The sequence below is a fragment of the Somniosus microcephalus genome, unplaced genomic scaffold (assembly GCF_052327205.1).
Source record: "Somniosus microcephalus isolate GS21.2 unplaced genomic scaffold, FLI_Smic_1.0 unresolved_chr8, whole genome shotgun sequence".
In the NCBI taxonomy this organism is placed as follows: domain Eukaryota; kingdom Metazoa; phylum Chordata; class Chondrichthyes; order Squaliformes; family Somniosidae; genus Somniosus; species Somniosus microcephalus.
The window spans coordinates 40,807,534-40,830,705 of record NW_028225186.1 but is presented as its reverse complement, the minus strand read 5'-3'; the positions used below and the strand labels follow the sequence as shown (position 1 = coordinate 40,830,705).

The 23,172-nt window shown below is 45.9% G+C and overlaps 10 non-coding genes across 10 annotated transcripts; all 10 read left to right on the top strand.

Moving 5' to 3' along the window:
• The first annotated feature begins 851 nt into the window (after positions 1–851).
• trnag-ccc (transfer RNA glycine (anticodon CCC)) lies at positions 852–922 on the top strand. Its single transcript has one exon. It is a non-coding gene; the product is annotated as a tRNA-Gly (tRNA).
• A 2,130-nt stretch (positions 923–3,052) lies between these two features.
• trnag-ccc (transfer RNA glycine (anticodon CCC)) lies at positions 3,053–3,123 on the top strand. The gene has a single exon. It is a non-coding gene; the product is annotated as a tRNA-Gly (tRNA).
• A 4,333-nt stretch (positions 3,124–7,456) lies between these two features.
• Positions 7,457–7,527, top strand: trnag-ccc (transfer RNA glycine (anticodon CCC)). Its single transcript has one exon. It is a non-coding gene; the product is annotated as a tRNA-Gly (tRNA).
• Positions 7,528–9,640: 2,113 nt separating this feature from the next.
• trnag-ccc (transfer RNA glycine (anticodon CCC)) lies at positions 9,641–9,711 on the top strand. Its single transcript has one exon. It is a non-coding gene; the product is annotated as a tRNA-Gly (tRNA).
• A 2,132-nt stretch (positions 9,712–11,843) lies between these two features.
• On the top strand, positions 11,844–11,914 carry trnag-ccc (transfer RNA glycine (anticodon CCC)). The gene has a single exon. It is a non-coding gene; the product is annotated as a tRNA-Gly (tRNA).
• Positions 11,915–14,046: 2,132 nt separating this feature from the next.
• Positions 14,047–14,117, top strand: trnag-ccc (transfer RNA glycine (anticodon CCC)). Its single transcript has one exon. It is a non-coding gene; the product is annotated as a tRNA-Gly (tRNA).
• Positions 14,118–16,223: 2,106 nt separating this feature from the next.
• trnag-ccc (transfer RNA glycine (anticodon CCC)) lies at positions 16,224–16,294 on the top strand. The gene has a single exon. It is a non-coding gene; the product is annotated as a tRNA-Gly (tRNA).
• Positions 16,295–17,237: 943 nt separating this feature from the next.
• Positions 17,238–17,309, top strand: trnae-uuc (transfer RNA glutamic acid (anticodon UUC)). The gene has a single exon. It is a non-coding gene; the product is annotated as a tRNA-Glu (tRNA).
• A 1,117-nt stretch (positions 17,310–18,426) lies between these two features.
• Positions 18,427–18,497, top strand: trnav-cac (transfer RNA valine (anticodon CAC)). Its single transcript has one exon. It is a non-coding gene; the product is annotated as a tRNA-Val (tRNA).
• Positions 18,498–20,628: 2,131 nt separating this feature from the next.
• trnav-cac (transfer RNA valine (anticodon CAC)) lies at positions 20,629–20,699 on the top strand. The gene has a single exon. It is a non-coding gene; the product is annotated as a tRNA-Val (tRNA).
• The last annotated feature ends 2,473 nt before the right edge of the window (positions 20,700–23,172 follow it).

Here is a 23,172-nt window from a genome sequence, read left to right as displayed (position 1 = left end):
TATTATCCGCCTTCCATGTATTATTTTGCCGACTGCATCTCCCTAACAAGGTTAGCTGATCACAGCACGGCTATCAGTCAACTCATTGCCAGTGTGAAGAATGCCACATTAGCTACGTGTGCAAGACTCGAATGACAGAGTACCTGGGCCGTGATAACTTATCCTGATATTCATGAGGCCTTAACATTCGCTGCATAAGACAATTCTACCTCTGGTTACCATCCCTCCTGCCATTGGAAAGCGATTGTCTTTATTTCCTCTATCAAAAGCCATTGTAATTTTGCAAGCCTTTATTAAATTTCCCCTTAACCTCCAGAGGAAAGCAATTCCAGCTTGTCCACACCATCAACATAACTGAAGTCGCTTGTCCCTCGGGCCACACTGTAAGACGTCAAACGAGTTCTGTATGTCGGGGAGTCAAGGGTTATGGGGAGCGGGCGGAAAAGTTGCGTTGTGTCGAAGATCTCATCAGCCACGAACTTATTAAATGGCGGGGCTCGAGGGGCCGAATGGCCCAATTCTGCTCCTATTTATTCTTTTGGGGAAGGTTAGTTTCTTAATTATGTAATTTTTGAGCAGCTAAACAACGTTGGAAGGAAACTCCCACGGCACCTAGAAAAGTGCAAAATCTTAGCTCTGCCGTGAGCTCATGCACCTGAGAGGTTAACCCTGTAATTCTCTGTCCACAGATCTTCCAGGACCTTCGAAGTGTTTCCAGCATTTAGTCAACAATTCCAGATGCAGTATCTGCTGCATTTAGCTTTTTATGTTAACGCAGTGTCCCCGCTTGTCTTTACAAAAGCCAAAAACAAATTGTAGCTACCAGAAAATGGAATTTGTTAACTCGGCGTGCATTGGTGGTTCAGGGGTAGAATTCTCGCCTCCCACGCGGGTGACCCGGGTTCGATTCCCGGCCAATGCAGGTTAACATTTTAAACAATTCATTTCATAGCAAACACATCACTTGAGCATAAATAATATATTAGGTGTATCTGTGCAACTGGATCAAGGGTATGAATGTTCTGCTCCTGTTTCTGTACAACAGCTTTCTAGGGGCTGAATGGCATCCTGTTCCTGTGTAACAGGCTCGATTCTTACTCTGACAGACATTACATTGCTCACTTCCTTGTGAGTATCCCCACCTGTCACGCGGGAGACCAGGGTGAAATTCCCCGACGGGGAGGAATTTTAACATCCCCAATTTTAAGCCTTTGGGCAGCACCTTAACGTGCTCCTTGGAAAAGATCAACAGCGAAAAATTGAACTTAAATAATTTTAAACGGTGAGGAACTGTATAAAAAGCTCCTGCATCAATTCCTCGTTAGCATAGTGTTCTCCTTCTGTTTGTCTTTTGTGCGGGGCACTGCGGAACGAGAGAGGACAGGGAAATGCAGATAACAGCGGGAGAAAGCACGTCTGATCTTTCAAGGGGACAGCACTGGCGCGATTGGCCGAATGGCCTCATACTGTACTGCAAGCTTCCATGAATCATATGGATATCTGAGACATACCCACAGAAAGTGAGCACACATCTGTGTTCGTGTATGTGTTTGAGTCTTTGTCTCAAGCAGTGCATTACTATTTCCTCTGTGTTGTCCTTGATATTTTGGTGCTGATTATTCAATATCCCGACGACTTTTCTCTGACTGTGTATCACTGAGAAAAGCACAGAAGCAAATAGATTTCAGGTGGACGCCTACCCGCAATTGATGCTGTGGTTTCTTGAACATGTCGTTTGTGATCTCGCCTAAAAAATGACATCTTGTACGAAAAGTTTGCCTGGCGCGATAGTGACCTGAATTTCAAAGCAGCAAGGAGGAAAGACTGCATTGTTCTGCTTGCTGGCAGGATGCTTTCCGCAGCTTCCCTGGTGGTCTAGTGGTTAGGATTCGGCGCTTTCACCGCCGTGGCCCGGGGTCGATTCCCGGTCAGGGAACCAGTGCTTTTTCTGGCTGTTTGAAATGCCAGCAATCAAAGCACCCGCGCGAAACAATGGTTGCACCTCATCAACCTTTCAACTTTCCACGCTGCTGTTGCCTCAACAGTCAGCAGCGCAACATTCGGTACCGAAGTGCAACATTCACTTCCTTGCCTTCTGTAAAATGCCTGCTGTTTCAAAGTCAGCAGGAAATGACATTGGGAACAAGACACCTTAAATGCCCACATTTATGTGTACCTCACAGTGTCAGAACAGTCACGGTTATTATCCGCCTTCCATGTATTATTTTGCCGACTGCATCTCCCTAACAAGGTTAGCTGATCACAGCACGGCTATCAGTCAACTCATTGCCAGTGTGAAGAATGCCACATTAGCTACGTGTGCAAGACTCGAATGACAGAGTACCTGGGCCGTGATAACTTATCCTGATATTCATGAGGCCTTAACATTCGCTGCATAAGACAATTCTACCTCTGGTTACCATCCCTCCTGCCATTGGAAAGCGATTGTCTTTATTTCCTCTATCAAAAGCCATTGTAATTTTGCAAGCCTTTATTAAATTTCCCCTTAACCTCCAGAGGAAAGCAATTCCAGCTTGTCCACACCATCAACATAACTGAAGTCGCTTGTCCCTCGGGCCACACTGTAAGACGTCAAACGAGTTCTGTATGTCGGGGAGTCAAGGGTTATGGGGAGCGGGCGGAAAAGTTGCGTTGTGTCGAAGATCTCATCAGCCACGAACTTATTAAATGGCGGGGCTCGAGGGGCCGAATGGCCCAATTCTGCTCCTATTTATTCTTTTGGGGAAGGTTAGTTTCTTAATTATGTAATTTTTGAGCAGCTAAACAACGTTGGAAGGAAACTCCCACGGCACCTAGAAAAGTGCAAAATCTTAGCTCTGCCGTGAGCTCATGCACCTGAGAGGTTAACCCTGTGATTCTCTGTCCACAGATCTTCCAGGACCTTCGAAGTGTTTCCAGCATTTAGTCAACAATTCCAGATGCAGTATCTGCTGCATTTAGCTTTTTATGTTAACGCAGTGTCCCCGCTTGTCTTTACAAAAGCCAAAAACAAATTGTAGCTACCAGAAAATGGAATTTGTTAACTCGGCGTGCATTGGTGGTTCAGGGGTAGAATTCTCGCCTCCCACGCGGGTGACCCGGGTTCGATTCCCGGCCAATGCAGGTTAACATTTTAAACAATTCATTTCATAGCAAACACATCACTTGAGCATAAATAATATATTAGGTGTATCTGTGCAACTGGATCAAGGGTATGAATGTTCTGCTCCTGTTTCTGTACAACAGCTTTCTAGGGGCTGAATGGCATCCTGTTCCTGTGTAACAGGCTCGATTCTTACTCTGACAGACATTACATTGCTCACTTCCTTGTGAGTATCCCCACCTGTCACGCGGGGGACCGGGGTGAAATTCCCCGACGGGGAGGAATTTTAACATCCCCAATTTTAAGCCTTTGGGCAGCACCTTAACGTGCTCCTTGGAAAAGATCAACAGCGAAAAATTGAACTTAAATAATTTTAAACGGTGAGGAACTGTATAAAAAGCTCCTGCATCAATTCCTCGTTAGCATAGTGTTCTCCTTCTGTTTGTCTTTTGTGCGGGGCACTGCGGAACGAGAGAGGACAGGGAAATGCAGATAACAGCGGGAGAAAGCACGTCTGATCTTTCAAGGGGACAGCACTGGCACGATTGGCCGAATGGCCTCATAGTGTACTGCAAGCTTCCATGAATCATATGGATATCTGAGACATACCCACACAAAGTGAGCACACATCCGAGTTCGTGTATGTGTTTGAGTCTTTGTCTCAAGCAGTGCATTACTATTTCCTCTGTGTTGTCCTTGATATTTTGGTGCTGATTATTCAATATCCCGACGACTTTTCTCTGACTGTGTATCACTGAGAAAAGCACAGAAGCAAATAGATTTCAGGTGGACGCCTACCCGCAATTGATGCTGTGGTTTCTTGAACATGTCGTTTGTGATCTCGCCTAAAAAATGACATCTTGTACGAAAAGTTTGCCTGGCGCGATAGTGACCTGAATTTCAAAGCAGCAAGGAGGAAAGACTGCATTGTTCTGCTTGCTGGCAAGATGCTTTCCGCAGCTTCCCTGGTGGTCTAGTGGTTAGGATTCGGCGCTTTCACTCACCGCGGCTCGGGTTCGATTCCCGGTCAGGGAACCAGTGCTTTTTCTGGCTCTTTGAAATGCCAGCAATCAAAGCACCCGCGCGAAACAATGGTTGCACCTCATCAACCTTTCAACTTTCCACGCTTCTGTTGCCTCAACAGTCAGCAGCGCAACATTCGGTACCGAAGTGCAACATTCACTTCCTTGCCTTCTGTAAAATGCCTGCTGTTTCAAAGTCAGCAGGAAATGACATTGGGAACAAGACACCTTAAATGCCCAAATTTATGTGTACCTCACAGTGTCAGAACAGTCACGGTTATTATCCGCCTTCCATGTATTATTTTGCCGACTGCATCTCCCTAACAAGGTTAGCTGATCACAGCACGGCTATCAGTCAACTCATTGCCAGTGTGAAGAATGCCACATTAGCTACGTGTGCAAGATTCGAATGACAGAGTACCTGGGCCGTGATAACTTATCCTGATATTCATGAGGCCTTAACATTCGCTGCATAAGACAATTCTACCTCTGGTTACCATCCCTCCTGCCATTGGAAAGCGATTGTCTTTATTTCCTCTATCAAAAGCCATTGTAATTTTGCAAGCCTTTATTAAATTTCCCCTTAACCTCCAGAGGAAAGCAATTCCAGCTTGTCCACACCATCAACATAACTGAAGTCGCTTGTCCCTCGGGCCACACTGTAAGACGTCAAACGAGTTCTGTATGTCGGGGAGTCAAGGGTTATGGGGAGCGGGCGGAAAAGTTGCGTTGTGTCGAAGATCTCATCAGCCACGAACTTATTAAATGGCGGGGCTCGAGGGGCCGAATGGCCCAATTCTGCTCCTATTTATTCTTTTGGGGAAGGTTAGTTTCTTAATTATGTAATTTTTGAGCAGCTAAACAACGTTGGAAGGAAACTCCCACGGCACCTAGAAAAGTGCAAAATCTTAGCTCTGCCGTGAGCTCATGCACCTGAGAGGTTAACCCTGTAATTCTCTGTCCACAGATCTTCCAGGACCTTCGAAGTGTTTCCAGCATTTAGTCAACAATTCCAGATGCAGTATCTGCTGCATTTAGCTTTTTATGTTAACGCAGTGTCCCCGCTTGTATTAACAAAAGCCAAAAATAAATTGTAGCTACCAGAAAATGGAATTTGTTAACTCGGCGTGTATTGGTGGTTCAGGGGTAGAATTCTCGCCTGCCACGCGGGGGACCCGGGTTCGATTCCCGGCCAATGCAGGTTAACATTTTAAACAATTCATTTCATAGCAAACACATCACTTGAGCATAAATAATATATTAGCTGTATCTGTGCAACTGGATCAAGGGTATGAATGTTCTGCTCCTGTTTCTGTGCAACAGCTTTCTAGGGGCTGAATGGCATCCTGTTCCTGTGTAACAGGCTCGATTCTTACTCTGACAGACATTACATTGATCACTTCCTTGTGAGTATCCCCACCTGTCACGCGGGAGACCGGGGTGAAATTCCCCGACGGGGAGGAATTTTAACATCCCCAATTTTAAGCCTTTGGGCAGCACCTTAACGTGCTCCTTGGAAAAGATCAACAGCGAAAAATTGAACCTAAAATAATTTTAAACGGTGAGGAACTGTATAAAAAGCTCCTGCATCAATTCCTCGTTAGCATAGTGTTCTCCTTCTGTTTGTCTTTTGTGCGGGGCACTGCGGAACGAGAGAGGACAGGGAAATGCAGATAACAGCGGGAGAAAGCACGTCTGATCTTTCAAGGGGACAGCACTGGCACGATTGGCCGAATGGCCTCATACTGTACTGCAAGCTTCCATGAATCATATGGATATCTGAGACATACCCACAGAAAGTGAGCACACATCTGTGTTCGTGTATGTGTTTGAGTCTTTGTCTCAAGCAGTGCATTACTATTTCCTCTGTGTTGTCCTTGATATTTTGGTGCTGATTATTCAATATCCCGACGACTTTTCTCTGACTGTGTATCACTGAGAAAAGCACAGAAGCAAATAGATTTCAGGTGGACGCCTACCCGCAATTGATGCTGTGGTTTCTTGAACATGTCGTTTGTGATCTCGCCTAAAAAATGACATCTTGTACGAAAAGTTTGCCTGGCGCGATAGTGACCTGAATTTCAAAGCAGCAAGGAGGAAAGACTGCATTGTTCTGCTTGCTGGCAGGATGCTTTCCGCAGCTTCCCTGGTGGTCTAGTGGTTAGGATTCGGCGCTTTCACCGCCGTGGCCCGGGGTCGATTCCCGGTCAGGGATCCAGTGCTTTTTCTGGCTGTTTGAAATGCCAGCAATCAAAGCACCCGCGCGAAACAATGGTTGCACCTCATCAACCTTTCAACTTTCCACGCTGCTGTTGCCTCAACAGTCAGCAGCGCAACATTCGGTACCGAAGTGCAACATTCACTTCCTTGCCTTCTGTAAAATGCCTGCTGTTTCAAAGTCAGCAGGAAATGACATTGGGAACAAGACACCTTAAATGCCCACATTTATGTGTACCTCACAGTGTCAGAACAGTCACGGTTATTATCCGCCTTCCATGTATTATTTTGCCGACTGCATCTCCCTAACAAGGTTAGCTGATCACAGCACGGCTATCAGTCAACTCATTGCCAGTGTGAAGAATGCCACATTAGCTACGTGTGCAAGACTCGAATGACAGAGTACCTGGGCCGTGATAACTTATCCTGATATTCATGAGGCCTTAACATTCGCTGCATAAGACAATTCTACCTCTGGTTACCATCCCTCCTGCCATTGGAAAGCGATTGTCTTTATTTCCTCTATCAAAAGCCATTGTAATTTTGCAAGCCTTTATTAAATTTCCCCTTAACCTCCAGAGGAAAGCAATTCCAGCTTGTCCACACCATCAACATAACTGAAGTCGCTTGTCCCTCGGGCCACACTGTAAGACGTCAAACGAGTTCTGTATGTCGGGGAGTCAAGGGTTATGGGGAGCGGGCGGAAAAGTTGCGTTGTGTCGAAGATCTCATCAGCCACGAACTTATTAAATGGCGGGGCTCGAGGGGCCGAATGGCCCAATTCTGCTCCTATTTATTCTTTTGGGGAAGGTTAGTTTCTTAATTATGTAATTTTTGAGCAGCTAAACAACGTTGGAAGGAAACTCCCACGGCACCTAGAAAAGTGCAAAATCTTAGCTCTGCCGTGAGCTCATGCACCTGAGAGGTTAACCCTGTAATTCCCTGTCCACAGATCTTCCAGGACCTTCGAAGTGTTTCCAGCATTTAGTCAACAATTCCAGATGCAGTATCTGCTGCATTTCGCTTTTTATGTTAACGCAGTGTCCCCGCTTGTCTTTACAAAAGCCAAAAACAAATTGTAGCTACCAGAAAATGGAATTTGTTAACTCGGCGTGCATTGGTGGTTCAGGGGTAGAATTCTCGCCTCCCACGCGGGTGACCCGGGTTCGATTCCCGGCCAATGCAGGTTAACATTTTAAACAATTCATTTCATAGCAAACACATCACTTGAGCATAAATAATATATTAGGTGTATCTGTGCAACTGGATCAAGGGTATGAATGTTCTGCTCCTGTTTCTGTACAACAGCTTTCTAGGGGCTGAATGGCATCCTGTTCCTGTGTAACAGGCTCGATTCTTACTCTGACAGACATTACATTGCTCACTTCCTTGTGAGTATCCCCACCTGTCACGCGGGAGACCGGGGTGAAATTCCCCGACGGGGAGGAATTTTAACATCCCCAATTTTAAGCCTTTGGGCAGCACCTTAACGTGCTCCTTGGAAAAGATCAACAGCGAAAAATTGAACCTAAAATAATTTTAAACGGTGAGGAACTGTATAAAAAGCTCCTGCATCAATTCCTCGTTAGCATAGTGTTCTCCTTCTGTTTGTCTTTTGTGCGGGGCACTGCGGAACGAGAGAGGACAGGGAAATGCAGATAACAGCGGGAGAAAGCACGTCTGATCTTTCAAGGGGACAGCACTGGCACGATTGGCCGAATGGCCTCATACTGTACTGCAAGCTTCCATGAATCATATGGATATCTGAGACATACCCACAGAAAGTGAGCACACATCTGTGTTCGTGTATGTGTTTGAGTCTTTGTCTCAAGCAGTGCATTACTATTTCCTCTGTGTTGTCCTTGATATTTTGGTGCTGATTATTCAATATCCCGACGACTTTTCTCTGACTGTGTATCACTGAGAAAAGCACAGAAGCAAATAGATTTCAGGTGGACGCCTACCCGCAATTGATGCTGTGGTTTCTTGAACATGTCGTTTGTGATCTCGCCTAAAAAATGACATCTTGTACGAAAAGTTTGCCTGGCGCGATAGTGACCTGAATTTCAAAGCAGCAAGGAGGAAAGACTGCATTGTTCTGCTTGCTGGCAGGATGCTTTCCGCAGCTTCCCTGGTGGTCTAGTGGTTATGGATTCGGCGCTTTCACCGCCGCGGCCCGGGTTCGATTCCCGTGTCAGGGAACCAGTGCTTTTTCTGGCTGTTTGAAATGCCAGCAATCAAAGCACCCGCGCGAAACAATGGTTGCACCTCATCAACCTTTCAACTTTCTACGCTTCTGTTGCCTCAACAGTCAGCAGCGCAACATTCACTTCCTTGCCTTCTGTAAAATGCCTGCTGTTTCAAAGTCAGCAGGAAATGACATTGGGAACAAGACACCTTAAATGCCCACATTTTTGTGTACCTCACAGTGTCAGAACAGTCACGGTTATTATCCGCCTTCCATGTATTATTTTGCCGACTGCATCTCCCTAACAAGGTTAGCTGATCACAGCACGGCTATCCGTCAACTCATTGCCAGTGTGAAGAATGCCACATTAGCTACGTGTGCAAGACTCGAATGACAGAGTACCTGGGCCGTGATAACTTATCCTGATATTCATGAGGCCTTAACATTCGCTGCATAAGACAATTCTACCTCTGGTTACCATCCCTCCTGCCATTGGAAAGCGATTGTCTTTATTTCCTCTATCAAAAGCCATTGTAATTTTGCAAGCCTTTATTAAATTTCCCCTTAACCTCCAGAGGAAAGCAATTCCAGCTTGTCCACACCATCAACATAACTGAAGTCGCTTGTCCCTCGGGCCACACTGTAAGACGTCAAACGAGTTCTGTATGTCGGGGAGTCAAGGGTTATGGGGAGCGGGCGGAAAAGTTGCGTTGTGTCGAAGATCTCATCAGCCACGAACTTATTAAATGGCGGGGCTCGAGGGGCCGAATGGCCCAATTCTGCTCCTATTTATTCTTTTGGGGAAGGTTAGTTTCTTAATTATGTAATTTTTGAGCAGCTAAACAACGTTGGAAGGAAACTCCCACGGCACCTAGAAAAGTGCAAAATCTTAGCTCTGCCGTGAGCTCATGCACCTGAGAGGTTAACCCTGTAATTCCCTGTCCACAGATCTTCCAGGACCTTCGAAGTGTTTCCAGCATTTAGTCAACAATTCCAGATGCAGTATCTGCTGCATTTAGCTTTTTATGTTAACGCAGTGTCCCCGCTTGTCTTTACAAAAGCCAAAAACAAATTGTAGCTACCAGAAAATGGAATTTGTTAACTCGGCGTGCATTGGTGGTTCAGGGGTAGAATTCTCGCCTCCCACGCGGGTGACCCGGGTTCGATTCCCGGCCAATGCAGGTTAACATTTTAAACAATTCATTTCATAGCAAACACATCACTTGAGCATAAATAATATATTAGGTGTATCTGTGCAACTGGATCAAGGGTATGAATGTTCTGCTCCTGTTTCTGTACAACAGCTTTCTAGGGACTGAATGGCATCCTGTTCCTGTGTAACAGGCTCGATTCTTACTCTGACAGACATTACATTGCTCACTTCCTTGTGAGTATCCCCACCTGTCACGCGGGAGACCGGGGTGAAATTCCCCGACGGGGAGGAATTTTAACATCCCCAATTTTAAGCCTTTGGGCAGCACCTTAACGTGCTCCTTGGAAAAGATCAACAGCGAAAAATTGAACCTAAAATAATTTTAAACGGTGAGGAACTGTATAAAAAGCTCCTGCATCAATTCCTCGTTAGCATAGTGTTCTCCTTCTGTTTGTCTTTTGTGCGGGGCACTGCGGAACGAGAGAGGACAGGGAAATGCAGATAACAGCGGGAGAAAGCACGTCTGATCTTTCAAGGGGACAGCACTGGCACGATTGGCCGAATGGCCTCATACTGTACTGCAAGCTTCCATGAATCATATGGATATCTGAGACATACCCACAGAAAGTGAGCACACATCTGTGTTCGTGTATGTGTTTGAGTCTTTGTCTCAAGCAGTGCATTACTATTTCCTCTGTGTTGTCCTTGATATTTTGGTGCTGATTATTCAATATCCCGACGACTTTTCTCTGACTGTGTATCACTGAGAAAAGCACAGAAGCAAATAGATTTCAGGTGGACGCCTACCCGCAATTGATGCTGTGGTTTCTTGAACATGTCGTTTGTGATCTCGCCTAAAAAATGACATCTTGTACGAAAAGTTTGCCTGGCGCGATAGTGACCTGAATTTCAAAGCAGCAAGGAGGAAAGACTGCATTGTTCTGCTTGCTGGCAGGATGCTTTCCGCAGCTTCCCTGGTGGTCTAGTGGTTATGGATTCGGCGCTTTCACCGCCGCGGCCCGGGTTCGATTCCCGTGTCAGGGAACCAGTGCTTTTTCTGGCTGTTTGAAATGCCAGCAATCAAAGCACCCGCGCGAAACAATGGTTGCACCTCATCAACCTTTCAACTTTCCACGCTGCTGTTGCCTCAACAGTCAGCAGCGCAACATTCGGTACCGAAGTGCAACATTCACTTCCTTGCCTTCTGTAAAATGCCTGCTGTTTCAAAGTCAGCAGGAAATGACATTGGGAACAAGACACCTTAAATGCCCACATTTATGTGTACCTCACAGTGTCAGAACAGTCACGGTTATTATCCGCCTTCCATGTATTATTTTGCCGACTGCATCTCCCTAACAAGGTTAGCTGATCACAGCACGGCTATCAGTCAACTCATTGCCAGTGTGAAGAATGCCACATTAGCTACGTGTGCAAGACTCGAATGACAGAGTACCTGGGCCGTGATAACTTATCCTGATATTCATGAGGCCTTAACATTCGCTGCATAAGACAATTCTACCTCTGGTTACCATCCCTCCTGCCATTGGAAAGCGATTGTCTTTATTTCCTCTATCAAAAGCCATTGTAATTTTGCAAGCCTTTATTAAATTTCCCCTTAACCTCCAGAGGAAAGCAATTCCAGCTTGTCCACACCATCAACATAACTGAAGTCGCTTGTCCATCGGGCCACACTGTAAGACGTCAAACGAGTTCTGTATGTCGGGGAGTCAAGGGTTATGGGGAGCGGGCGGAAAAGTTGCGTTGTGTCGAAGATCTCATCAGCCACGAACTTATTAAATGGCGGGGCTCGAGGGGCCGAATGGCAAATTCTGCTCCTATTTATTCTTTTGGGGAAGGTTAGTTTCTTAATTATGTAATTTTTGAGCAGCTAAACAACGTTGGAAGGAAACTCCCACGGCACCTAGAAAAGTGCAAAATCTTAGCTCTGCCGTGAGCTCATGCACCTGAGAGGTTAACCCTGTAATTCTCTGTCCACAGATCTTCCAGGACCTTCGAAGTGTTTCCAGCATTTAGTCAACAATTCCAGATGCAGTATCTGCTGCATTTAGCTTTTTATGTTAACCCAGTGTCCCCGCTTGTATTAACAAAAGCCAAAAATAAATTGTAGCTACCAGAAAATGGAATTTGTTAGCTCGGCGTGCATTGGTGGTTCAGGGGTAGAATTCTCGCCTCCCACGCGGCTGACCCGGGTTCGATTCCCGGCCAATGCAGGTTAACATTTTAAACAATTCATTTCATAGCAAACACATCACTTGAGCATAAATAATATATTAGCTGTATCTGTGCAACTGGATCAAGGGTATGAATGTTCTGCTCCTGTTTCTGTGCAACAGCTTTCTAGGGGCTGAATGGCATCCTGTTCCTGTGTAACAGGCTCGATTCTTACTCTGACAGACATTACATTGATCACTTCCTTGTGAGTATCCCCACCTGTCACGCGGGAGACCGGGGTGAAATTCCCCGACGGGGAGGAATTTTAACATCCCCAATTTTAAGCCTTTGGGCAGCACCTTAACGTGCTCCTTGGAAAAGATCAACAGCGAAAAATTGAACCTAAAATAATTTTAAACGGTGAGGAACTGTATAAAAAGCTCCTGCATCAATTCCTCGTTAGCATAGTGTTCTCCTTCTGTTTGTCTTTTGTGCGGGGCACTGCGGAACGAGAGAGGACAGGGAAATGCAGATAACAGCGGGAGGAAGCACGTCTGATCTTTCAAGGGGACAGCACTGGCACGATTGGCCGAATGGCCTCATACTGTACTGCAAGCTTCCATGAATCATATGGATATCTGAGACATACCCACAGAAAGTGAGCACACATCTGTGTTCGTGTATGTGTTTGAGTCTTTGTCTCAAGCAGTGCATTACTATTTCCTCTGTGTTGTCCTTGATATTTTGGTGCTGATTATTCAATATCCCGACGACTTTTCTCTGACTGTGTATCACTGAGAAAAGCACAGAAGCAAATAGATTTCAGGTGGACGCCTACCCGCAATTGATGCTGTGGTTTCTTGAACATGTCGTTTGTGATCTCGCCTAAAAAATGACATCTTGTACGAAAAGTTTGCCTGGCGCGATAGTGACCTGAATTTCAAAGCAGCAAGGAGGAAAGACTGCATTGTTCTGCTTGCTGGCAGGATGCTTTCCGCAGCTTCCCTGGTGGTCTAGTGGTTATGGATTCGGCGCTTTCACCGCCGCGGCCCGGGTTCGATTCCCGTGTCAGGGAACCAGTGCTTTTTCTGGCTGTTTGAAATGCCAGCAATCAAAGCACCCGCGCGAAACAATGGTTGCACCTCATCAACCTTTCAACTTTCCACGCTGCTGTTGCCTCAACAGTCAGCAGCGCAACATTCGGTACCGAAGTGCAACATTCACTTCCTTGCCTTCTGTAAAATGCCTGCTGTTTCAAAGTCAGCAGGAAATGACATTGGGAACAAGACACCTTAAATGCCCACATTTATGTGTACCTCACAGTGTCAGAACAGTCACGGTTATTATCCGCCTTCCATGTATTATTTTGCCGACTGCATCTCCCTAACAAGGTTAGCTGATCACAGCACGGCTATCAGTCAACTCATTGCCAGTGTGAAGAATGCCACATTAGCTACGTGTGCAAGACTCGAATGACAGAGTACCTGGGCCGTGATAACTTATCCTGATATTCATGAGGCCTTAACATTCGCTGCATAAGACAATTCTACCTCTGGTTACCATCCCTCCTGCCATTGGAAAGCGATTGTCTTTATTTCCTCTATCAAAAGCCATTGTAATTTTGCAAGCCTTTATTAAATTTCCCCTTAACCTCCAGAGGAAAGCAATTCCAGCTTGTCCACACCATCAACATAACTGAAGTCGCTTGTCCCTCGGGCCACACTGTAAGACGTCAAACGAGTTCTGTATGTCGGGGAGTCAAGGGTTATGGGGAGCGGGCGGAAAAGTTGCGTTGTGTCGAAGATCTCATCAGCCACGAACTTATTAAATGGCGGGGCTCGAGGGGCCGAATGGCAAATTCTGCTCCTATTTATTCTTTTGGGGAAGGTTAGTTTCTTAATTATGTAATTTTTGAGCAGCTAAACAACGTTGGAAGGAAACTCCCGCGGCACCTAGAAAAGTGCAAAATCTTAGCTCTGCCGTGAGCTCATGCACCTGAGAGGTTAACCCTGTAATTCTCTGTCCACAGATCTTCCAGGACCTTCGAAGTGTTACCAGCATTTAGTCAACAATTCCAGATGCAGTATCTGCTGCATTTAGCTTTTTATGTTAACCCAGTGTCCCCGCTTGTATTAACAAAAGCCAAAAATAAATTGTAGCTACCAGAAAATGGAATTTGCTAACTCGGCGTGTATTGGTGGTTCAGGGGTAGAATTCTCGCCTCCCACGCGGGTGACCCGGGTTCGATTCCCGGCCAATGCAGGTTAACATTTTAAACAATTCATTTCATAGCAAACACATCACTTGAGCATAAATAATATATTAGCTGTATCTGTGCAACTGGATCAAGGGTATGAATGTTCTGCTCCTGTTTCTGTGCAACAGCTTTCTCGGGGCTGAATGGCATCCTGTTCCTGTGTAACAGGCTCGATTCTTACTCTGACAGACATTACATTGCTCACTTCCTTGTGAGTATCCCCACCTGTCACGCGGGAGACCGGGGTGAAATTCCCCGACGGGGAGGAATTTTAACATCCCCAATTTTAAGCCTTTGGGCAGCACCTTAACGTGCTCCTTGGAAAAGATCAACAGCGAAAAATTGAACCTAAAATAATTTTAAACGGTGAGGAACTGTATAAAAAGCTCCTGCATCAATTCCTCGTTAGCATAGTGTTCTCCTTCTGTTTGTCTTTTGTGCGGGGCACTGCGGAACGAGAGAGGACAGGGAAATGCAGATAACAGCGGGAGAAAGCACGTCTGATCTTTCAAGGGGACAGCACTGGCACGATTGGCCGAATGGCCTCATACTGTACTGCAAGCTTCCATGAATCATATGGATATCTGAGACATACCCACAGAAAGTGAGCACACATCTGTGTTCGTGTATGTGTTTGAGTCTTTGTCTCAAGCAGTGCATTACTATTTCCTCTGTGTTGTCCTTGATATTTTGGTGCTGATTATTCAATATCCCGACGACTTTTCTCTGACTGTGTATCACTGAGAAAAGCACAGAAGCAAATAGATTTCAGGTGGACGCCTACCCGCAATTGATGCTGTGGTTTCTTGAACATGTCGTTTGTGATCTCGCCTAAAAAATGACATCTTGTACGAAAAGTTTGCCTGGCGCGATAGTGACCTGAATTTCAAAGCAGCAAGGAGGAAAGACTGCATTGTTCTGCTTGCTGGCAGGATGCTTTCCGCAGCTTCCCTGGTGGTCTAGTGGTTATGGATTCGGCGCTTTCACCGCCGCGGCCCGGGTTCGATTCCCGTGTCAGGGAACCAGTGCTTTTTCTGGCTGTTTGAAATGCCAGCAATCAAAGCACCCGCGCGAAACAATGGTTGCACCTCATCAACCTTTCAACTTTCTACGCTTCTGTTGCCTCAACAGTCAGCAGCGCAACATTCACTTCCTTGCCTTCTGTAAAATGCCTGCTGTTTCAAAGTCAGCAGGAAATGACATTGGGAACAAGACACCTTAAATGCCCACATTTTTGTGTACCTCACAGTGTCAGAACAGTCACGGTTATTATCCGCCTTCCATGTATTATTTTGCCGACTGCATCTCCCTAACAAGGTTAGCTGATCATAGCACGGCTATCAGTCAACTCATTGCCAGTGTGAAGAATGCCACATTAGCTACGTGTGCAAGACTCGAATGACAGAGTACCTGGGCCGTGATAACTTATCCTGATATTCATGAGGCCTTAACATTCGCTGCATAAGACAATTCTACCTTTGGTTACCATCCCTCCTGCCATTGGAAAGCGGTTGTCTTTATTTCCTCTATCAAAAGCCATTGTAATTTTGCAAGCCTTTATTAAATTAGCCTCCAGAGGAAAGCAATTCCAGCTTGTCCACACCATCAACATAACTGAAGTCGCTTGTCCCTCGGGCCACACTGTAAGACGTCAAATGAGTTCTGTATGTCGGGGAGTCAAGGGTTATGGGGAGCGGGCGGAAAAGTTGCGTTGTGTCGAAGATCTCATCAGCCACGAACTTATTAAATGGCGGGGCTCGAGGGGCCGAATGGCCCAATTCTGCTCCTATTTATTCTTTTGGGGAAGGTTAGTTTCTTAATTATGTAATTTTTGAGCAGCTAAACAACGTTGGAAGGAAACTCCCACGGCACCTAGAAAAGTGCAAAATCTTAGCTCTGCCGTGAGCTCATGCACCTGAGAGGTTAACCCTGTAATTCTCTGTCCACAGATCTTCCAGGACCTTCGAAGTGTTTCCAGCATTTAGTCAACAATTCCAGATGCAGTATCTGCTGCATTTAGCTTTTTATGTTAACGCAGTGTCCCCGCTTGTATTAACAAAAGCCAAAAATAAATTGTAGCTACCAGAAAATGAAATTTGTTAACTCGGCGTGTATTGGTGGTTCAGGGGTAGAATTCTCGCCTCCCACGCGGGTGACCCGGGTTCGATTCCCGGCCAATGCAGGTTAACATTTTAAACAATTCATTTCATAGCAAACACATCACTTGAGCATAAATAATATATTAGCTGTATCTGTGCAACTGGATCAAGGGTATGAATGTTCTGCTCCTGTTCCTGTGCAACAGCTTTCTAGGGGCTGAATGGCATCCTGTTCCTGTGTAACAGGCTCGATTCTTACTCTGACAGACATTACATTGCTCACTTCCCTGTGAGTATCCCCACCTGTCACGCGGGAGACCGGGGTGAAATTCCCCGACGGGGAGGAATTTTAACATCCCCAATTCTAAGCCTTTGGGCAGCACCTTAACGTGCTCCTTGGAAAAGATCAACAGCGAAAAATTGAACCTAAAATAATTTTAAACGGCGAGGAACTGTATAAAAAGCTCCTGCATCAATTCCTCGTTAGCATAGTGTTCTCCTTCTGTTTGTCTTTTGTGCGGGGCATTGCGGAACGAGAGAGGACAGGGAAATGCAGATAACAGCGGGAGAAAGCACGTCTGATCTTTCAAGGGGACACCACTGGCACGATTGGCCGAATGGCCTCATAATATACTGCAAGCTTCCATGAATCATATGGATATCTGAGACATACCCACACAAAGTGAGCACACATCTGTGTTCGTGTATGTGTTTGAGTCTTTGTCTCAAGCAGTGCATTACTATTTCCTCTGTGTTGTCCTTGATATTTTGGTGCTGATTATTCAATATCCCGACGACTTTTCTCTGACTGTGTATCACTGAGAAACGCACAGAAGCAAATAGATTTCAGGTGGACGCCTACCCGCAATTGATGCTGTGGTTTCTTGAACATGTCGTTTGTGATCTCGCCTAAAAAATTACATCTTGTACGAAAAGTTTGCCTGGCGCGACAGTGACCTGAATTTCAAAGCAGCAAGGAGGAAAGACTGCATTGTTCTGCTTGCTGGCAGGATGCTTTCCGCAGCTTCCCTGGTGGTCTAGTGGTTAGGATTCGGCGCTTTCACCGCCGCGGCCCGGGTTCGATTCCCGGTCAGGGAACCAGTGCTTTTTCTGGCTGTTTGAAATGCCAGCAATCAAAGCACCCGCGCGAAACAATGGGTTGCACCTCATCAACCTTTCAACTTTCCACGCTGCTGTTGCCTCAACAGTCAGCAGCGCAACATTCGGTACCGAAGTGCAACATTCACTTCCTTGCCTTCTGTAAAATGCCTGCTGTTTCAAAGTCAGCAGGAAATGACATTGGGAACAAGACACCTTAAATGCCCACATTTTTGTGTACCTCACAGTGTCAGAACAGTCACGGTTATTATCCGCCTTCCATGTATTATTTTGCCGACTGCATCTCCCTAACAAGGTTAGCTGATCACAGCACGGCTATCAGTCAACTCATTGCCAGTGTGAAGAATGCCACATTAGCTACGTGTGCAAGACTCGAATGACAGAGTACCTGGGCCGTGATAACTTATCCTGATATTCATGAGGCCTTAACATTCGCTGCATAAGACAATTCTACCTCTGGTTACCATCCCTCCTGCCATTGGAAAGCGGTTGTCTTTATTTCCTCTATCAAAAGCCATTGTAATTTTGCAAGCCTTTATTAAATTTCCCCTTAGCCTCCAGAGGAAAGCAATTCCAGCTTGTCCACACCATCAACATAACTGAAGTCGCTTGTCCCTCGGGCCACACTGCAAGACTTCAAACGAGTTCTGTATGTCGGGGAGTCAAGGGTTATGGGGAGCGGGCGGAAAAGTTGCGTTGTGTCGAAGATCTCATCAGCCACGAACTTATTAAATGGCGGGGCTCGAGGGGCCGAATGGCCCAATTCTGCTCCTACTTATTCTTTTGGGGAAGGTAAGTTTCTTAATTATGTAATTTTTGAGCAGCTAAACAACGTTGGAAGGAAACTCCCACGGCACCGAGAAAAGTGCAAAATCTTAGCTCTGCCGTGAGCTCATGCACCTGAGAGGTTAACCCTGTAATTCTCTGTCCACAGATCTTCCAGGACCTTCGAAGTGTTTCCAGCATTTAGTCAACAATTCCAGATGCAGTATCTGCTGCATTTGGCTTTTTATGTTAACGCAGTGTCCCCGCTTGTATTAACAAAAGCCAAAAATAAATTGTAGCTACCAGAAAATGGAATTTGTTAACTCGGCGTGTATTGGTGGTTCAGGGGTAGAATTCTCGCCTCACACGCGGGGGACCCGGGTTCGATTCCCGGCCAATGCAGGTTAACATTTTAAACAATTCATTTCACAGCAAACACATCACTTGAGCATAAATAATATATTAGCTGTATCTGTGCAATTGGATCAAGGGTATGAATGTTCTGCTCCTGTTCCTGTGCAACAGCTTTCTAGGGGCTGAATGGCATCCTGTTCCGGTGTAACAGGCTCGATTCTTACTCTGACAGACATTACATTGCTCACTTCCTTGTGAGTATCCCCACCTGTCAGGCGGGAGACCGGGGTGAAATTCCCCGACGGGGAGGAATTTTAACATCCCCAATTTTAAACCTTTGGGCAGCACCTTAACGTGCTCCTTGGAAAAGATCAACAGCGAAAAATTGAACCTAAAATAATTTTAAACGGTGAGGAACTGTATAAAAAGCTCCTGCATCAATTCCTCGTTAGCATAGTGTTCTCCTTCTGTTTGTCTTTTGTGCGGGGCACTGCGGAACGAGAGACGACAGGGAAATGCAGATAACAGCGGGAGAAAGCACGTCTGGTCTTTCAAGGGGACAGCACTGGCACGATTGGCCGAATGGCCTCATACTGTACTGCAAGCTTCCATGAATCATATGGATATCTGAGACATACCCACACAAAGTGAGCACACATCTGTGTTCGTGTATGTGTTTGAGTCTTTGTCTCAAGCAGTGCATTACTATTTCCTCTGTGTTGTCCTTGATATTTTGGTGCTGATTATTCAATATCCCGACGACTTTTCTCTGACTGTGTATCACTGAGAAAAGCACAGAAGCAAATAGATTTCAGGTGGACGCCTACCCGCAATTGATGCTGTGGTTTCTTGAACATGTCGTTTGTGATCTCGCCTAAAAAATGACATCTTGTACGAAAAGTTTGCCTGGCGCGATAGTGACCTGAATTTCAAAGCAGCAAGGAGGAAAGACTGCATTGTTCTGCTTGCTGGCAGGATGCTTTCCGCAGTTTCCCTGGTGGTCTAGTGGTTAGGATTCGGCGCTTTCACCGCCGTGGCCCGGGGTCGATTCCCGGTCAGGGAACCAGTGCTTTTTCTGGCTGTTTGAAATGCCAGCAATCAAAGCACCCGCGCGAAACAATGGTTGCACCTCATCAACCTTTCAACTTTCCACGCTGCTGTTGCCTCAACAGTCAGCAGCGCAACATTCGGTACCGAAGTGCAACATTCACTTCCTTGCCTTCTGTAAAATGCCTGCTGTTTCAAAGTCAGCAGGAAATGACATTGGGAACAAGACACCTTAAATGCCCACATTTTTGTGTACCTCACAGTGTCAGAACAGTCACGGTTATTATCCGCCTTCCATGTATTATTTTGCCGACTGCATCTCCCTAACAAGGTTAGCTGATCACAGCACGGCTATCCGTCAACTCATTGCCAGTGTGAAGAATGCCACATTAGCTACGTGTGCAAGACTCGAATGACAGAGTACCTGGGCCGTGATAACTTATCCTGATATTCATGAGGCCTTAACATTCGCTGCATAAGACAATTCTACCTCTGGTTACCATCCCTCCTGCCATTGGAAAGCGGTTGTCTTTATTTCCTCTATCAATAGCCATTGTAATTTTGCAAGCCTTTATTAAATTTCCCCTTAGCCTCCAGAGGAAAGCAATTCCAGCTTGTCCACACCATCAACATAACTGAAGTCGCTTGTCCCTCGGGCCACACTGCAAGACGTCAAACGAGTTCTGTATGTCGGGGAGTCAAGGGTTATGGGGAGCGGGCGGAAAAGTTGCGTTGTGTCGAAGATCTCATCAGCCACGAACTTATTAAATGGCGGGGCTCGAGGGGCCGAATGGCCCAATTCTGCTCCTATTTATTCTTTTGGGGAAGGTTAGTTTCTTAATTATGTAATTTTTGAGCAGCTAAACAACGTTGGAAGGAAACTCCCACGGCACCTAGAAAAGTGCAAAATCTTAGCTCTGCCGTGAGCTCATGCACCTGAGAGGTTAACCCTGTAATTCTCTGTCCACAGATCTTCCAGGACCTTCGAAGTGTTTCCAGCATTTAGTCAACAATTCCAGATGCAGTATCTGCTGCATTTAGCTTTTTATGTTAACGCAGTGTCCCCGCTTGTATTAACAAAAGCCAAAAATAAATTGTAGCTACCAGAAAATGGAATGTGTTAACTCGGCGTGCATTGGTGGCTCAGGGGTAGAATTCTCGCCTCACACGCGGTTGACCCGGGTTCGATTCCCGGCCAATGCAGGTTAACATTTTAAACAATTAATTTCACAGCAAACACATCACTTGAGCATAAATAATATATTAGCTGTATCTGTGCAACTGGATCAAGGGTATGAATGTTCTGCTCCTGTTCCTGTGCAACAGCTTTCTAGGGGCTGAATGGCATCCTGTTCCTGTGTAACAGGCTCGATTCTTACTCTGACAGACATTACATTGCTCACTTCCTTGTGAGTATCCCCACCTGTCAGGCGGGAGACCGGGGTGAAATTCCCCGACGGGGAGGAATTTTAACATCCCCAATTTTAAGCCTTTGGGCAGCACCTTAACGTGCTCCTTGGAAAAGATCAACAGCGAAAAATTGAACCTAAAATAATTTTAAACGGCGAGGAACTGTATAAAAAGCTCCTGCATCAATTCCTCGTTAGCATAGTGTTCTCCTTCTGTTTGTCTTTTGTGCGGGGCACTGCGGAACGAGAGAGGACAGGGAAATGCAGATAACAGCGGGAGAAAGCACGTCTGATCTTTCAAGGGGGCAGCACTGGCACGATTGGCCGAATGGCTTCATAATGTACTGCAAGCTTCCATGAGTCATATGGATATCTGAGACATACCCACACAAAGTGAGCACACATCTGTGTTTGAGTCTTTGTCTCAAGCAGTGCATTACTATTTCCTCTGTGTTGTCCTTGATATTTTGGTGCTGATTATTCAATATCCCGACGACTTTTCTCTGACTGTGTATCACTGAGAAAAGCACAGAAGCAAATATATTTCAGGTGGACGCCTACCCGCAATTGATGCTGTGGTTTCTTGAACATGTCGTTTGTGATCTCGCCTAAAAAATGACATCTTGTACGAAAAGTTTGCCTGGCGCGATAGTGACCTGAATTTCAAAGCAGCAAGGAGGAAAGACTGCATTGTTCTGCTTGCTGGCAGGATGCTTTCCGCAGCTTCCCTGGTGGTCTAGTGGTTAGGATTCGGCGCTTTCACCGCCACGGCCCGGGTTCGATTCCCAGTCAGGGAACCTGTGCTTTTTCTGGCTGTTTGAAATGCCAGCAATCAAAGCACCCGCGCGAAACAATGGTTGCACCTCATCAATCTTTCAACTTTCCACGCTGCTGTTGCCTCAACAGTCAGCAGCGCAACATTCACTTCCTTGCCTTCTGTAAAATGCCTGCTGTTTCAAAGTCAGCAGGAAATGACATTGGGAACAAGACACCTTAAATGCCCACATTTTTGTGCACCTCACAGTGTCAGAACAGTCACGGTTATTATCCGCCTTCCATGTATTATTTTGCCGACTGCATCTCCCTTAACAAGGTTAGCTGATCACAGCACGGCTATCAGTCAACTCATTGCCAGTGTGAAGAATGCCACATTAGCTACGTGTGCAAGACTCGAATGACAGAGTACCTGGGCCGTGATAACTTATCCTGATATCGCTGCATAAGACAATTCTACCTTTGGTTACCATCCCTCCTGCCATTGGAAAGCGGTTGTCTTTATTTCCTCTATCAAAAGCCATTGTAATTTTGCAAGCCTTTATTAAATTAGCCTCCAGAGGAAAGCAATTCCAGCTTGTCCACACCATCAACATAACTGAAGTCGCTTGTCCCTCGGGCCACACTGTAAGACGTCAAACCAGTTCTGTATGTCGGGGAGTCAAGGGTTATGGGGAGCGGGCGGAAAAGTTGCGTTGTGTCGAAGATCTCATTAGCCACGAACTTATTAAATGGCGGGGCTCGAGGGGCCGAATGGCCCAATTCTGCTCCTATTTATTCTTTTGGGAAAGGTTAGTTTCTTAATTATGTAATTTTTGAGCAGCTAAACAACGTTGGAAGGAAACTCCCACGGCACCTAGAAAAGTGCAAAATCTTAGCTCTGCCGTGAGCTCATGCACCTGAGAGGTTAACCCTGTAATTCTCTGTCCACAGATCTTCCAGGACCTTCGAAGTGTTTCCAGCATTTAGTCAACAATTCCAGATGCAGTATCTGCTGCATTTAGCTTTTTATGTTAACGCAGTGTCCCCGCTTGTATTAACAAAAGCCAAAAACAAATTGTAGCTTCCAGAAAATGGAATTTGTTAACTCGGCGTGCATTGGTGGTTCAGGGGTAGAATTCTCGCCTCCCAGGCGGATGACCCGGGTTCGATTCCAGGCCAATGCAGGTTAACATTTTAAACAATTCATTTCATAGCAAACACATCACTTGAGCATAAATAATATATTAGCTGTATCTGTGCAACTGGATCAAGGGTATGAATGTTCTGCTCCTGTTCCTGTGCAACAGCTTTCTCGGGTCTGAATGGCATCATGTTCCTGTGTAACAGGCTCGATTCTTACTCTGACAGACATTACATTGCTCACTTCCTTGTGAGTATCCCCACCTGTCACGCGGGAGACCGGGGTGAAATTCCCCGACGGGGAGGAATTTTAACATCCCCAATTTTAAGCCTTTGGGCAGCACCTTAACGTGCTCCTTGGAAAAGATCAA